The 17,118-nt window shown below is 38.3% G+C and overlaps 6 non-coding genes across 6 annotated transcripts; all 6 read left to right on the forward strand.

Annotated features, from left to right (window-relative positions):
* The first annotated feature begins 81 nt into the window (after positions 1-81).
* On the forward strand, positions 82-154 carry TRNAT-UGU (transfer RNA threonine (anticodon UGU)). The gene has a single exon. It is a non-coding gene; the product is annotated as a tRNA-Thr (tRNA).
* Positions 155-3,354: 3,200 nt separating this feature from the next.
* TRNAT-UGU (transfer RNA threonine (anticodon UGU)) lies at positions 3,355-3,427 on the forward strand. The gene has a single exon. It is a non-coding gene; the product is annotated as a tRNA-Thr (tRNA).
* A 1,537-nt stretch (positions 3,428-4,964) lies between these two features.
* On the forward strand, positions 4,965-5,037 carry TRNAT-UGU (transfer RNA threonine (anticodon UGU)). The gene has a single exon. It is a non-coding gene; the product is annotated as a tRNA-Thr (tRNA).
* Positions 5,038-6,574: 1,537 nt separating this feature from the next.
* TRNAT-UGU (transfer RNA threonine (anticodon UGU)) lies at positions 6,575-6,647 on the forward strand. Its single transcript has one exon. It is a non-coding gene; the product is annotated as a tRNA-Thr (tRNA).
* Positions 6,648-8,184: 1,537 nt separating this feature from the next.
* Positions 8,185-8,257, forward strand: TRNAT-UGU (transfer RNA threonine (anticodon UGU)). Its single transcript has one exon. It is a non-coding gene; the product is annotated as a tRNA-Thr (tRNA).
* Positions 8,258-11,354: 3,097 nt separating this feature from the next.
* On the forward strand, positions 11,355-11,427 carry TRNAT-UGU (transfer RNA threonine (anticodon UGU)). The gene has a single exon. It is a non-coding gene; the product is annotated as a tRNA-Thr (tRNA).
* Positions 11,428-17,118: the final 5,691 nt, after the last annotated feature.

A 17,118-nucleotide genomic window follows, 5' to 3' on the forward strand; every position in this document is an offset into this window, starting at 1 on the left:
TTCCTACTTATGACATTCTAAGATTTTTGAAAAAGGAATATAGAATTGGTCAAAAATATTGTGGGACTGTTTCAAAATGCAGGCTTCATAGCTCAGGGGTTAGAGCACTGGTCTTGTAAACCAGGGGTCGTGAGTTCGATTCTCACTGAGGCCAAATTTTCTTAGTAAAGGCTATCGTGAACATCAAACCTTCTGAAAGTGGTTTTTGCCTATGAGAAAGCATCTTTCAACACTTTCTCTTTACAGCCCTCTGAATGCCAAAATCAAAAAGTCGAGATTTTATAGTCCTTTAATCTCACTTCAACAATTAAGCTCTTAACATGACCCAATTCTCTTCTGGTTGCAGAAAATTTTCATCGCCATGTAGGTCACTGTGACTGCATGCTCTTACCCTGGGAGCGAGACCTTGAATGCCACTTTACACAGGTGGGATATACCTTGAATGGAATGTGTTATCAGAACAATACCTATTGCTTGAATCAAAGTTTGATGTCACGCATAATTTTTAAATAATTTTAATGATTTGGGAAATTAAAATCTTGCAGTTTTCACTCTTTCCACCTAGCCCTATTATTCTGCTCTGTAGAAATCGCTTTTTAGTAGTGATCTGATTGTCATTACAGGCAGAATTACAAATATAGATAAAACCTTTTGTATTAATCAAAATGGATCACACCATTCACATTAGATCATGTGCACAACTCACTCAAACCTTTACTTGCAGGATTCCCTTAACACAGGTTAGCACATGCTTGGAGCACACTATCAGACGAACAATGCCTTCTCTCCCGTCTATTGTTTTGAAGCGCTTTTAGTTGCTTGCTTAGTCAAAAAAGATAAACCTTTTTTGTTGATGCTTACGATGATCTTTGGTATCTCACCAAAATCTGCAAGCTGCCGAATGGTTGAGCGGTCTGGGGGACTACGTTCAGGTTGTATGCTCTCCTGGACTTGTGGGTTCAAATACCGCTTCTGGCAGCTCAGTTTTGCTTAAATATTACCCAGGATGTTTTAGCAATTGCTACATGAAAATATTTTCAGAATAAAAAGACCTTCTGGTAAGAATGAAGAAAAAGGATTGTAGTGCCAAGCAGCACGAGGATTACCGAGGCATTAAGAACTGGGGCTTAACATCTTAGTCTAGGCTGATGGTGAAAAGAGCTGTTTTGGAACCATGTTAGTAGAACCAATGTGGCTGTTCTCAAGAAGCTAAATATTCTAGTACATAAGATGCTTTTTAATGGTGAATTGATGTTACTACCAGCTTTCAAATCTGCTTAGGTTTTTTCAACAGGGTTCTATCAGAACATAACTAAAAGAAAAGATATGCACACATACTGGGCTGATGTGAGCGCTTTGCTTTTAAACCTGCAATTTGAATCAAGGAAGGAAAAAGTCCTTCAAAACTTTTTCTGTTCAACCCTCTGACTATTAAATCCTCAACTAATATAAAGCAGTGCTGCACCAGGGAATGAAAAACTGCTCCAGGCTTTATATTTCATCCCAAGAATTGGACTCTTAGCACGACCAAACTTTCTTTGAGTTTCGCAATTTTTTCGACTTGTGTATTTGAGGATGGCCGCATGATCTTTTCAGGAAGCATGGGTTCATTCCTACTTATGACATTCTAAGATTTTTGAAAAAGGAATATAGAATTGGTCAAAAATATTGTGGGACTCTTTCAAAATGCAGGCTTCATAGCTCAGGGGTTAGAGCACTGGTCTTGTAAGTTCGATTCTCACTGAGTTCGTGAGTTCGATTCTCGTAGGTAGGTTCGATTCTCACTGAGTTCGTGAGTTCGATTCTCACTGAGGCCAAATTTTCTTAGTAAAGGCTATCGTGAACATCAAACCTTCTGAAAGTGGTTTTTGCCTATGAGAAAGCATCTTTCAACACTTTCTCTTTACAGCCCTCTGAATGCCAAAATCAAAAAGTCGAGATTTTATAGTCCTTTAATCTCACTTCAACAATTAAGCTCTTAACATGACCCAATTCTCTTCTGGTTGCAGAAAATTTTCATCGCCATGTAGGTCACTGTGACTGCATGCTCTTACCCTGGGAGCGAGACCTTGAATGCCACTTTACACAGGTGGGATATACCTTGAATGGAATGTGTTATCAGAACAATACCTATTGCTTGAATCAAAGTTTGATGTCACGCATAATTTTTAAATAATTTTAATGATTTGGGAAATTAAAATCTTGCAGTTTTCACTCTTTCCACCTAGCCCTATTATTCTGCTCTGTAGAAATCGCTTTTTAGTAGTGATCTGATTGTCATTACAGGCAGAATTACAAATATAGATAAAACCTTTTGTATTAATCAAAATGGATCACACCATTCACATTAGATCATGTGCACAACTCACTCAAACCTTTACTTGCAGGATTCCCTTAACACAGGTTAGCACATGCTTGGAGCACACTATCAGACGAACAATGCCTTCTCTCCCGTCTATTGTTTTGAAGCGCTTTTAGTTGCTTGCTTAGTCAAAAAAGATAAACCTTTTTTGTTGATGCTTACGATGATCTTTGGTATCTCACCAAAATCTGCAAGCTGCCGAATGGTTGAGCGGTCTGGGGGACTACGTTCAGGTTGTATGCTCTCCTGGACTTGTGGGTTCAAATACCGCTTCTGGCAGCTCAGTTTTGCTTAAATATTACCCAGGATGTTTTAGCAATTGCTACATGAAAATATTTTCAGAATAAAAAGACCTTCTGGTAAGAATGAAGAAAAAGGATTGTAGTGCCAAGCAGCACGAGGATTACCGAGGCATTAAGAACTGGGGCTTAACATCTTAGTCTAGGCTGATGGTGAAAAGAGCTGTTTTGGAACCATGTTAGTAGAACCAATGTGGCTGTTCTCAAGAAGCTAAATATTCTAGTACATAAGATGCTTTTTAATGGTGAATTGATGTTACTACCAGCTTTCAAATCTGCTTAGGTTTTTTCAACAGGGTTCTATCAGAACATAACTAAAAGAAAAGATATGCACACATACTGGGCTGATGTGAGCGCTTTGCTTTTAAACCTGCAATTTGAATCAAGGAAGGAAAAAGTCCTTCAAAACTTTTTCTGTTCAACCCTCTGACTATTAAATCCTCAACTAATATAAAGCAGTGCTGCACCAGGGAATGAAAAACTGCTCCAGGCTTTATATTTCATCCCAAGAATTGGACTCTTAGCACGACCAAACTTTCTTTGAGTTTCGCAATTTTTTCGACTTGTGTATTTGAGGATGGCCGCATGATCTTTTCAGGAAGCATGGGTTCATTCCTACTTATGACATTCTAAGATTTTTGAAAAAGGAATATAGAATTGGTCAAAAATATTGTGGGACTCTTTCAAAATGCAGGCTTCATAGCTCAGGGGTTAGAGCACTGGTCTTGTAAACCAGGGGTCGTGAGTTCGATTCTCACTGAGGCCAAATTTTCTTAGTAAAGGCTATCGTGAACATCAAACCTTCTGAAAGTGGTTTTTGCCTATGAGAAAGCATCTTTCAACACTTTCTCTTTACAGCCCTCTGAATGCCAAAATCAAAAAGTCGAGATTTTATAGTCCTTTAATCTCACTTCAACAATTAAGCTCTTAACATGACCCAATTCTCTTCTGGTTGCAGAAAATTTTCATCGCCATGTAGGTCACTGTGACTGCATGCTCTTACCCTGGGAGCGAGACCTTGAATGCCACTTTACACAGGTGGGATATACCTTGAATGGAATGTGTTATCAGAACAATACCTATTGCTTGAATCAAAGTTTGATGTCACGCATAATTTTTAAATAATTTTAATGATTTGGGAAATTAAAATCTTGCAGTTTTCACTCTTTCCACCTAGCCCTATTATTCTGCTCTGTAGAAATCGCTTTTTAGTAGTGATCTGATTGTCATTACAGGCAGAATTACAAATATAGATAAAACCTTTTGTATTAATCAAAATGGATCACACCATTCACATTAGATCATGTGCACAACTCACTCAAACCTTTACTTGCAGGATTCCCTTAACACAGGTTAGCACATGCTTGGAGCACACTATCAGACGAACAATGCCTTCTCTCCCGTCTATTGTTTTGAAGCGCTTTTAGTTGCTTGCTTAGTCAAAAAAGATAAACCTTTTTTGTTGATGCTTACGATGATCTTTGGTATCTCACCAAAATCTGCAAGCTGCCGAATGGTTGAGCGGTCTGGGGGACTACGTTCAGGTTGTATGCTCTCCTGGACTTGTGGGTTCAAATACCGCTTCTGGCAGCTCAGTTTTGCTTAAATATTACCCAGGATGTTTTAGCAATTGCTACATGAAAATATTTTCAGAATAAAAAGACCTTCTGGTAAGAATGAAGAAAAAGGATTGTAGTGCCAAGCAGCACGAGGATTACCGAGGCATTAAGAACTGGGGCTTAACATCTTAGTCTAGGCTGATGGTGAAAAGAGCTGTTTTGGAACCATGTTAGTAGAACCAATGTGGCTGTTCTCAAGAAGCTAAATATTCTAGTACATAAGATGCTTTTTAATGGTGAATTGATGTTACTACCAGCTTTCAAATCTGCTTAGGTTTTTTCAACAGGGTTCTATCAGAACATAACTAAAAGAAAAGATATGCACACATACTGGGCTGATGTGAGCGCTTTGCTTTTAAACCTGCAATTTGAATCAAGGAAGGAAAAAGTCCTTCAAAACTTTTTCTGTTCAACCCTCTGACTATTAAATCCTCAACTAATATAAAGCAGTGCTGCACCAGGGAATGAAAAACTGCTCCAGGCTTTATATTTCATCCCAAGAATTGGACTCTTAGCACGACCAAACTTTCTTTGAGTTTCGCAATTTTTTCGACTTGTGTATTTGAGGATGGCCGCATGATCTTTTCAGGAAGCATGGGTTCATTCCTACTTATGACATTCTAAGATTTTTGAAAAAGGAATATAGAATTGGTCAAAAATATTGTGGGACTGTTTCAAAATGCAGGCTTCATAGCTCAGGGGTTAGAGCACTGGTCTTGTAAACCAGGGGTCGTGAGTTCGATTCTCACTGAGGCCAAATTTTCTTAGTAAAGGCTATCGTGAACATCAAACCTTCTGAAAGTGGTTTTTGCCTATGAGAAAGCATCTTTCAACACTTTCTCTTTACAGCCCTCTGAATGCCAAAATCAAAAAGTCGAGATTTTATAGTCCTTTAATCTCACTTCAACAATTAAGCTCTTAACATGACCCAATTCTCTTCTGGTTGCAGAAAATTTTCATCGCCATGTAGGTCACTGTGACTGCATGCTCTTACCCTGGGAGCGAGACCTTGAATGCCACTTTACACAGGTGGGATATACCTTGAATGGAATGTGTTATCAGAACAATACCTATTGCTTGAATCAAAGTTTGATGTCACGCATAATTTTTAAATAATTTTAATGATTTGGGAAATTAAAATCTTGCAGTTTTCACTCTTTCCACCTAGCCCTATTATTCTGCTCTGTAGAAATCGCTTTTTAGTAGTGATCTGATTGTCATTACAGGCAGAATTACAAATATAGATAAAACCTTTTGTATTAATCAAAATGGATCACACCATTCACATTAGATCATGTGCACAACTCACTCAAACCTTTACTTGCAGGATTCCCTTAACACAGGTTAGCACATGCTTGGAGCACACTATCAGACGAACAATGCCTTCTCTCCCGTCTATTGTTTTGAAGCGCTTTTAGTTGCTTGCTTAGTCAAAAAAGATAAACCTTTTTTGTTGATGCTTACGATGATCTTTGGTATCTCACCAAAATCTGCAAGCTGCCGAATGGTTGAGCGGTCTGGGGGACTACGTTCAGGTTGTATGCTCTCCTGGACTTGTGGGTTCAAATACCGCTTCTGGCAGCTCAGTTTTGCTTAAATATTACCCAGGATGTTTTAGCAATTGCTACATGAAAATATTTTCAGAATAAAAAGACCTTCTGGTAAGAATGAAGAAAAAGGATTGTAGTGCCAAGCAGCACGAGGATTACCGAGGCATTAAGAACTGGGGCTTAACATCTTAGTCTAGGCTGATGGTGAAAAGAGCTGTTTTGGAACCATGTTAGTAGAACCAATGTGGCTGTTCTCAAGAAGCTAAATATTCTAGTACATAAGATGCTTTTTAATGGTGAATTGATGTTACTACCAGCTTTCAAATCTGCTTAGGTTTTTTCAACAGGGTTCTATCAGAACATAACTAAAAGAAAAGATATGCACACATACTGGGCTGATGTGAGCGCTTTGCTTTTAAACCTGCAATTTGAATCAAGGAAGGAAAAAGTCCTTCAAAACTTTTTCTGTTCAACCCTCTGACTATTAAATCCTCAACTAATATAAAGCAGTGCTGCACCAGGGAATGAAAAACTGCTCCAGGCTTTATATTTCATCCCAAGAATTGGACTCTTAGCACGACCAAACTTTCTTTGAGTTTCGCAATTTTTTCGACTTGTGTATTTGAGGATGGCCGCATGATCTTTTCAGGAAGCATGGGTTCATTCCTACTTATGACATTCTAAGATTTTTGAAAAAGGAATATAGAATTGGTCAAAAATATTGTGGGACTGTTTCAAAATGCAGGCTTCATAGCTCAGGGGTTAGAGCACTGGTCTTGTAAACCAGGGGTCGTGAGTTCGATTCTCACTGAGGCCAAATTTTCTTAGTAAAGGCTATCGTGAACATCAAACCTTCTGAAAGTGGTTTTTGCCTATGAGAAAGCATCTTTCAACACTTTCTCTTTACAGCCCTCTGAATGCCAAAATCAAAAAGTCGAGATTTTATAGTCCTTTAATCTCACTTCAACAATTAAGCTCTTAACATGACCCAATTCTCTTCTGGTTGCAGAAAATTTTCATCGCCATGTAGGTCACTGTGACTGCATGCTCTTACCCTGGGAGCGAGACCTTGAATGCCACTTTACACAGGTGGGATATACCTTGAATGGAATGTGTTATCAGAACAATACCTATTGCTTGAATCAAAGTTTGATGTCACGCATAATTTTTAAATAATTTTAATGATTTGGGAAATTAAAATCTTGCAGTTTTCACTCTTTCCACCTAGCCCTATTATTCTGCTCTGTAGAAATCGCTTTTTAGTAGTGATCTGATTGTCATTACAGGCAGAATTACAAATATAGATAAAACCTTTTGTATTAATCAAAATGGATCACACCATTCACATTAGATCATGTGCACAACTCACTCAAACCTTTACTTGCAGGATTCCCTTAACACAGGTTAGCACATGCTTGGAGCACACTATCAGACGAACAATGCCTTCTCTCCCGTCTATTGTTTTGAAGCGCTTTTAGTTGCTTGCTTAGTCAAAAAAGATAAACCTTTTTTGTTGATGCTTACGATGATCTTTGGTATCTCACCAAAATCTGCAAGCTGCCGAATGGTTGAGCGGTCTGGGGGACTACGTTCAGGTTGTATGCTCTCCTGGACTTGTGGGTTCAAATACCGCTTCTGGCAGCTCAGTTTTGCTTAAATATTACCCAGGATGTTTTAGCAATTGCTACATGAAAATATTTTCAGAATAAAAAGACCTTCTGGTAAGAATGAAGAAAAAGGATTGTAGTGCCAAGCAGCACGAGGATTACCGAGGCATTAAGAACTGGGGCTTAACATCTTAGTCTAGGCTGATGGTGAAAAGAGCTGTTTTGGAACCATGTTAGTAGAACCAATGTGGCTGTTCTCAAGAAGCTAAATATTCTAGTACATAAGATGCTTTTTAATGGTGAATTGATGTTACTACCAGCTTTCAAATCTGCTTAGGTTTTTTCAACAGGGTTCTATCAGAACATAACTAAAAGAAAAGATATGCACACATACTGGGCTGATGTGAGCGCTTTGCTTTTAAACCTGCAATTTGAATCAAGGAAGGAAAAAGTCCTTCAAAACTTTTTCTGTTCAACCCTCTGACTATTAAATCCTCAACTAATATAAAGCAGTGCTGCACCAGGGAATGAAAAACTGCTCCAGGCTTTATATTTCATCCCAAGAATTGGACTCTTAGCACGACCAAACTTTCTTTGAGTTTCGCAATTTTTTCGACTTGTGTATTTGAGGATGGCCGCATGATCTTTTCAGGAAGCATGGGTTCATTCCTACTTATGACATTCTAAGATTTTTGAAAAAGGAATATAGAATTGGTCAAAAATATTGTGGGACTGTTTCAAAATGCAGGCTTCATAGCTCAGGGGTTAGAGCACTGGTCTTGTAAACCAGGGGTCGTGAGTTCGATTCTCACTGAGGCCAAATTTTCTTAGTAAAGGCTATCGTGAACATCAAACCTTCTGAAAGTGGTTTTTGCCTATGAGAAAGCATCTTTCAACACTTTCTCTTTACAGCCCTCTGAATGCCAAAATCAAAAAGTCGAGATTTTATAGTCCTTTAATCTCACTTCAACAATTAAGCTCTTAACATGACCCAATTCTCTTCTGGTTGCAGAAAAGTTTCATCGCCATGTAGGTCACTGTGACTGCATGCTCTTACCCTGGGAGCGAGACCTTGAATGCCACTTTACACAGGTGGGATATACCTTGAATGGAATGTGTTATCAGAACAATACCTATTGCTTGAATCAAAGTTTGATGTCACGCATAATTTTTAAATAATTTTAATGATTTGGGAAATTAAAATCTTGCAGTTTTCACTCTTTCCACCTAGCCCTATTATTCTGCTCTGTAGAAATCGCTTTTTAGTAGTGATCTGATTGTCATTACAGGCAGAATTACAAATATAGATAAAACCTTTTGTATTAATCAAAATGGATCACACCATTCACATTAGATCATGTGCACAACTCACTCAAACCTTTACTTGCAGGATTCCCTTAACACAGGTTAGCACATGCTTGGAGCACACTATCAGACGAACAATGCCTTCTCTCCCGTCTATTGTTTTGAAGCGCTTTTAGTTGCTTGCTTAGTCAAAAAAGATAAACCTTTTTTGTTGATGCTTACGATGATCTTTGGTATCTCACCAAAATCTGCAAGCTGCCGAATGGTTGAGCGGTCTGGGGGACTACGTTCAGGTTGTATGCTCTCCTGGACTTGTGGGTTCAAATACCGCTTCTGGCAGCTCAGTTTTGCTTAAATATTACCCAGGATGTTTTAGCAATTGCTACATGAAAATATTTTCAGAATAAAAAGACCTTCTGGTAAGAATGAAGAAAAAGGATTGTAGTGCCAAGCAGCACGAGGATTACCGAGGCATTAAGAACTGGGGCTTAACATCTTAGTCTAGGCTGATGGTGAAAAGAGCTGTTTTGGAACCATGTTAGTAGAACCAATGTGGCTGTTCTCAAGAAGCTAAATATTCTAGTACATAAGATGCTTTTTAATGGTGAATTGATGTTACTACCAGCTTTCAAATCTGCTTAGGTTTTTTCAACAGGGTTCTATCAGAACATAACTAAAAGAAAAGATATGCACACATACTGGGCTGATATGAACGCTTTGCTTTTAAACCTGCAATTTGAATCAAGGAAGGAAAAAGTCCTTCAACACTTTTTCTGTTCAACCCTCTGACTATTAAATCCTCAACTAATATAAAGCAGTGCTGCACCAGGGAATGAAAAACTGCTCCAGGCTTTATATTTCATCCCAAGAATTGGACTCTTAGCACGACCAAACTTTCTTTGAGTTTCGCAATTTTTTCGACTTGTGTATTTGAGGATGGCCGCATGATCTTTTCAGGAAGCATGGGTTCATTCCTACTTATGACATTCTAAGATTTTTGAAAAAGGAATATAGAATTGGTCAAAAATATTGTGGGACTCTTTCAAAATGCAGGCTTCGATTCTCACTGAGGCCAAATTTTCTTAGTAAAGGCTATCGTGAACATCAAACCTTCTGAAAGTGGTTTTTGCCTATGAGAAAGCATCTTTCAACACTTTCTCTTTACAGCCCTCTGAATGCCAAAATCAAAAAGTCGAGATTTTATAGTCCTTTAATCTCACTTCAACAATTAAGCTCTTAACATGACCCAATTCTCTTCTGGTTGCAGAAAATTTTCATCGCCATGTAGGTCACTGTGACTGCATGCTCTTACCCTGGGAGCGAGACCTTGAATGCCACTTTACACAGGTGGGATATACCTTGAATGGAATGTGTTATCAGAACAATACCTATTGCTTGAATCAAAGTTTGATGTCACGCATAATTTTTAAATTATTTTAATGATTTGGGAAATTAAAATCTTGCAGTTTTCACTCTTTCCACCTAGCCCTATTATTCTGCTCTGTAGAAATCGCTTTTTAGTAGTGATCTGATTGTCATTACAGGCAGAATTACAAATATAGATAAAACCTTTTGTATTAATCAAAATGGATCACACCATTCACATTAGATCATGTGCACAACTCACTCAAACCTTTACTTGCAGGATTCCCTTAACACAGGTTAGCACATGCTTGGAGCACACTATCAGACGAACAATGCCTTCTCTCCCGTCTATTGTTTTGAAGCGCTTTTAGTTGCTTGCTTAGTCAAAAAAGATAAACCTTTTTTGTTGATGCTTACGATGATCTTTGGTATCTCACCAAAATCTGCAAGCTGCCGAATGGTTGAGCGGTCTGGGGGACTACGTTCAGGTTGTATGCTCTCATGGACTTGTGGGTTCAAATACCGCTTCTGGCAGCTCAGTTTTGCTTAAATATTACCCAGGATGTTTTAGCAATTGCTACATGAAAATATTTTCAGAATAAAAAGACCTTCTGGTAAGAATGAAGAAAAAGGATTGTTGTGCCAAGCAGCACGAGGATTACCGAGGCATTAAGAACTGGGGCTTAACATCTTAGTCTAGGCTGATGGTGAAAAGAGCTGTTTTGGAACCATGTTAGTAGAACCAATGTGGCTGTTCTCAAGAAGCTAAATATTCTAGTACATAAGATGCTTTTTAATGGTGAATTGATGTTACTACCAGCTTTCAAATCTGCTTAGGTTTTTTCAACAGGGTTCTATCAGAACATAACTAAAAGAAAAGATATGCACACATACTGGGCTGATGTGAGCGCTTTGCTTTTAAACCTGCAATTTGAATCAAGGAAGGAAAAAGTCCTTCAAAACTTTTTCTGTTCAACCCTCTGACTATTAAATCCTCAACTAATATAAAGCAGTGCTGCACCAGGGAATGAAAAACTGCTCCAGGCTTTATATTTCATCCCAAGAATTGGACTCTTAGCACGACCAAACTTTCTTTGAGTTTCGCAATTTTTTCGACTTGTGTATTTGAGGATGGCCGCATGATCTTTTCAGGAAGCATGGGTTCATTCCTACTTATGACATTCTAAGATTTTTGAAAAAGGAATATAGAATTGGTCAAAAATATTGTGGGACTCTTTCAAAATGCAGGCTTCATAGCTCAGGGGTTAGAGCACTGGTCTTGTAAACCAGGGGTCGTGAGTTCGATTCTCACTGAGGCCAAATTTTCTTAGTAAAGGCTATCGTGAACATCAAACCTTCTGAAAGTGGTTTTTGCCTATGAGAAAGCATCTTTCAACACTTTCTCTTTACAGCCCTCTGAATGCCAAAATCAGAAAGTCGAGATTTTATAGTCCTTTAATCTCACTTCAACAATTAAGCTCTTAACATGACCCAATTCTCTTCTGGTTGCAGAAAATTTTCATCGCCATGTAGGTCACTGTGACTGCATGCTCTTACCCTGGGAGCGAGACCTTGAATGCCACTTTACACAGGTGGGATATACCTTGAATGGAATGTGTTATCAGAACAATACCTATTGCTTGAATCAAAGTTTGATGTCACGCATAATTTTTAAATAATTTTAATGATTTGGGAAATTAAAATCTTGCAGTTTTCACTCTTTCCACCTAGCCCTATTATTCTGCTCTGTAGAAATCGCTTTTTAGTAGTGATCTGATTGTCATTACAGGCAGAATTACAAATATAGATAAAACCTTTTGTATTAATCAAAATGGATCACACCATTCACATTAGATCATGTGCACAACTCACTCAAACCTTTACTTGCAGGATTCCCTTAACACAGGTTAGCACATGCTTGGAGCACACTATCAGACGAACAATGCCTTCTCTCCCGTCTATTGTTTTGAAGCGCTTTTAGTTGCTTGCTTAGTCAAAAAAGATAAACCTTTTTTGTTGATGCTTACGATGATCTTTGGTATCTCACCAAAATCTGCAAGCTGCCGAATGGTTGAGCGGTCTGGGGGACTACATTCAGGTTGTATGCTCTCCTGGACTTGTGGGTTCAAATACCGCTTCTGGCAGCTCAGTTTTGCTTAAATATTACCCAGGATGTTTTAGCAATTGCTACATGAAAATATTTTCAGAATAAAAAGACCTTCTGGTAAGAATGAAGAAAAAGGATTGTAGTGCCAAGCAGCACGAGGATTACCGAGGCATTAAGAACTGGGGCTTAACATCTTAGTCTAGGCTGATGGTGAAAAGAGCTGTTTTGGAACCATGTTAGTAGAACCAATGTGGCTGTTCTCAAGAAGCTAAATATTCTAGTACATAAGATGCTTTTTAATGGTGAATTGATGTTACTACCAGCTTTCAAATCTGCTTAGGTTTTTTCAATAGGGTTCTATCAGAACATAACTAAAAGAAAAGATATGCACACATACTGGGCTGATGTGAACGCTTTGCTTTTAAACCTGCAATTTGAATCAAGGAAGGAAAAAGTCCTTCAAAACTTTTTCTGTTCAACCCTCTGACTATTAAATCCTCAACTAATATAAAGCAGTGCTGCACCAGGGAATGAAAAACTGCTCCAGGCTTTATATTTCATCCCAAGAATTGGACTCTTAGCACGACCAAACTTTCTTTGAGTTTCGCAATTTTTTCGACTTGTGTATTTGAGGATGGCCGCATGATCTTTTCAGGAAGCATGGGTTCATTCCTACTTATGACATTCTAAGATTTTTGAAAAAGGAATATAGAATTGGTCAAAAATATTGTGGGACTCTTTCAAAATGCAGGCTTCGATTCTCACTGAGGCCAAATTTTCTTAGTAAAGGCTATCGTGAACATCAAACCTTCTGAAAGTGGTTTTTGCCTATGAGAAAGCATCTTTCAACACTTTCTCTTTACAGCCCTCTGAATGCCAAAATCAAAAAGTCGAGATTTTATAGTCCTTTAATCTCACTTCAACAATTAAGCTCTTAACATGACCCAATTCTCTTCTGGTTGCAGAAAATTTTCATCGCCATGTAGGTCACTGTGACTGCATGCTCTTACCCTGGGAGCGAGACCTTGAATGCCACTTTACACAGGTGGGATATACCTTGAATGGAATGTGTTATCAGAACAATACCTATTGCTTGAATCAAAGTTTGATGTCACGCATAATTTTTAAATAATTTTAATGATTTGGGAAATTAAAATCTTGCAGTTTTCACTCTTTCCACCTAGCCCTATTATTCTGCTCTGTAGAAATCGCTTTTTAGTAGTGATCTGATTGTCATTACAGGCAGAATTACAAATATAGATAAAACCTTTTGTATTAATCAAAATGGATCACACCATTCACATTAGATCATGTGCACAACTCACTCAAACCTTTACTTGCAGGATTCCCTTAACACAGGTTAGCACATGCTTGGAGCACACTATCAGACGAACAATGCCTTCTCTCCCGTCTATTGTTTTGAAGCGCTTTTAGTTGCTTGCTTAGTCAAAAAAGATAAACCTTTTTTGTTGATGCTTACGATGATCTTTGGTATCTCACCAAAATCTGCAAGCTGCCGAATGGTTGAGCGGTCTGGGGGACTACATTCAGGTTGTATGCTCTCCTGGACTTGTGGGTTCAAATACCGCTTCTGGCAGCTCAGTTTTGCTTAAATATTACCCAGGATGTTTTAGCAATTGCTACATGAAAATATTTTCAGAATAAAAAGACCTTCTGGTAAGAATGAAGAAAAAGGATTGTAGTGCCAAGCAGCACGAGGATTACCGAGGCATTAAGAACTGGGGCTTAACATCTTAGTCTAGGCTGATGGTGAAAAGAGCTGTTTTGGAACCATGTTAGTAGAACCAATGTGGCTGTTCTCAAGAAGCTAAATATTCTAGTACATAAGATGCTTTTTAATGGTGAATTGATGTTACTACCAGCTTTCAAATCTGCTTAGGTTTTTTCAATAGGGTTCTATCAGAACATAACTAAAAGAAAAGATATGCACACATACTGGGCTGATGTGAACGCTTTGCTTTTAAACCTGCAATTTGAATCAAGGAAGGAAAAAGTCCTTCAAAACTTTTTCTGTTCAACCCTCTGACTATTAAATCCTCAACTAATATAAAGCAGTGCTGCACCAGGGAATGAAAAACTGCTCCAGGCTTTATATTTCATCCCAAGAATTGGACTCTTAGCACGACCAAACTTTCTTTGAGTTTCGCAATTTTTTCGACTTGTGTATTTGAGGATGGCCGCATGATCTTTTCAGGAAGCATGGGTTCATTCCTACTTATGACATTCTAAGATTTTTGAAAAAGGAATATAGAATTGGTCAAAAATATTGTGGGACTCTTTCAAAATGCAGGCTTCGATTCTCACTGAGGCCAAATTTTCTTAGTAAAGGCTATCGTGAACATCAAACCTTCTGAAAGTGGTTTTTGCCTATGAGAAAGCATCTTTCAACACTTTCTCTTTACAGCCCTCTGAATGCCAAAATCAAAAAGTCGAGATTTTATAGTCCTTTAATCTCACTTCAACAATTAAGCTCTTAACATGACCCAATTCTCTTCTGGTTGCAGAAAATTTTCATCGCCATGTAGGTCACTGTGACTGCATGCTCTTACCCTGGGAGCGAGACCTTGAATGCCACTTTACACAGGTGGGATATACCTTGAATGGAATGTGTTATCAGAACAATACCTATTGCTTGAATCAAAGTTTGATGTCACGCATAATTTTTAAATAATTTTAATGATTTGGGAAATTAAAATCTTGCAGTTTTCACTCTTTCCACCTAGCCCTATTATTCTGCTCTGTAGAAATCGCTTTTTAGTAGTGATCTGATTGTCATTACAGGCAGAATTACAAATATAGATAAAACCTTTTGTATTAATCAAAATGGATCACACCATTCACATTAGATCATGTGCACAACTCACTCAAACCTTTACTTGCAGGATTCCCTTAACACAGGTTAGCACATGCTTGGAGCACACTATCAGACGAACAATGCCTTCTCTCCCGTCTATTGTTTTGAAGCGCTTTTAGTTGCTTGCTTAGTCAAAAAAGATAAACCTTTTTTGTTGATGCTTACGATGATCTTTGGTATCTCACCAAAATCTGCAAGCTGCCGAATGGTTGAGCGGTCTGGGGGACTACGTTCAGGTTGTATGCTCTCCTGGACTTGTGGGTTCAAATACCGCTTCTGGCAGCTCAGTTTTGCTTAAATATTACCCAGGATGTTTTAGCAATTGCTACATGAAAATATTTTCAGAATAAAAAGACCTTCTGGTAAGAATGAAGAAAAAGGATTGTAGTGCCAAGCAGCACGAGGATTACCGAGGCATTAAGAACTGGGGCTTAACATCTTAGTCTAGGCTGATGGTGAAAAGAGCTGTTTTGGAACCATGTTAGTAGAACCAATGTGGCTGTTCTCAAGAAGCTAAATATTCTAGTACATAAGATGCTTTTTAATGGTGAATTGATGTTACTACCAGCTTTCAAATCTGCTTAGGTTTTTTCAACAGGGTTCTATCAGAACATAACTAAAAGAAAAGATATGCACACATACTGGGCTGATGTGAACGCTTTGCTTTTAAACCTGCAATTTGAATCAAGGAAGGAAAAAGTCCTTCAAAACTTTTTCTGTTCAACCCTCTGACTATTAAATCCTCAACTAATATAAAGCAGTGCTGCACCAGGGAATGAAAAACTGCTCCAGGCTTTATATTTCATCCCAAGAATTGGACTCTTAGCACGACCAAACTTTCTTTGAGTTTCGCAATTTTTTCGACTTGTGTATTTGAGGATGGCCGTATGATCTTTTCAGGAAGCATGGGTTCATTCCTACTTATGACATTCTAAGATTTTTGAAAAAGGAATATAGAATTGGTCAAAAATATTGTGGGACTCTTTCAAAATGCAGGCTTCGATTCTCACTGAGGCCAAATTTTCTTAGTAAAGGCTATCGTGAACATCAAACCTTCTGAAAGTGGTTTTTGCCTATGAGAAAGCATCTTTCAACACTTTCTCTTTACAGCCCTCTGAATGCCAAAATCAAAAAGTCGAGATTTTATAGTCCTTTAATCTCACTTCAACAATTAAGCTCTTAACATGACCCAATTCTCTTCTGGTTGCAGAAAATTTTCATCGCCATGTAGGTCACTGTGACTGCATGCTCTTACCCTGGGAGCGAGACCTTGAATGCCACTTTACACAGGTGGGATATACCTTGAATGGAATGTGTTATCAGAACAATACCTATTGCTTGAATCAAAGTTTGATGTCACGCATAATTTTTAAATAATTTTAATGATTTGGGAAATTAAAATCTTGCAGTTTTCACTCTTTCCACCTAGCCCTATTATTCTGCTCTGTAGAAATCGCTTTTTAGTAGTGATCTGATTGTCATTACAGGCAGAATTACAAATATAGATAAAACCTTTTGTATTAATCAAAATGGATCACACCATTCACATTAGATCATGTGCACAACTCACTCAAACCTTTACTTGCAGGATTCCCTTAACACAGGTTAGCACATGCTTGGAGCACACTATCAGACGAACAATGCCTTCTCTCCCGTCTATTGTTTTGAAGCGCTTTTAGTTGCTTGCTTAGTCAAAAAAGATAAACCTTTTTTGTTGATGCTTACGATGATCTTTGGTATCTCACCAAAATCTGCAAGCTGCCGAATGGTTGAGCGGTCTGGGGGACTACGTTCAGGTTGTATGCTCTCCTGGACTTGTGGGTTCAAATACCGCTTCTGGCAGCTCAGTTTTGCTTAAATATTACCCAGGATGTTTTAGCAATTGCTACATGAAAATATTTTCAGAATAAAAAGACCTTCTGGTAAGAATGAAGAAAAAGGATTGTAGTGCCAAGCAGCACGAGGATTACCGAGGCATTAAGAACTGGGGCTTAACATCTTAGTCTAGGCTGATGGTGAAAAGAGCTGT

Source organism: Eleutherodactylus coqui, unplaced genomic scaffold (genome assembly GCF_035609145.1).
Source record: "Eleutherodactylus coqui strain aEleCoq1 unplaced genomic scaffold, aEleCoq1.hap1 HAP1_SCAFFOLD_199, whole genome shotgun sequence".
Taxonomy (NCBI): domain Eukaryota; kingdom Metazoa; phylum Chordata; class Amphibia; order Anura; family Eleutherodactylidae; genus Eleutherodactylus; species Eleutherodactylus coqui.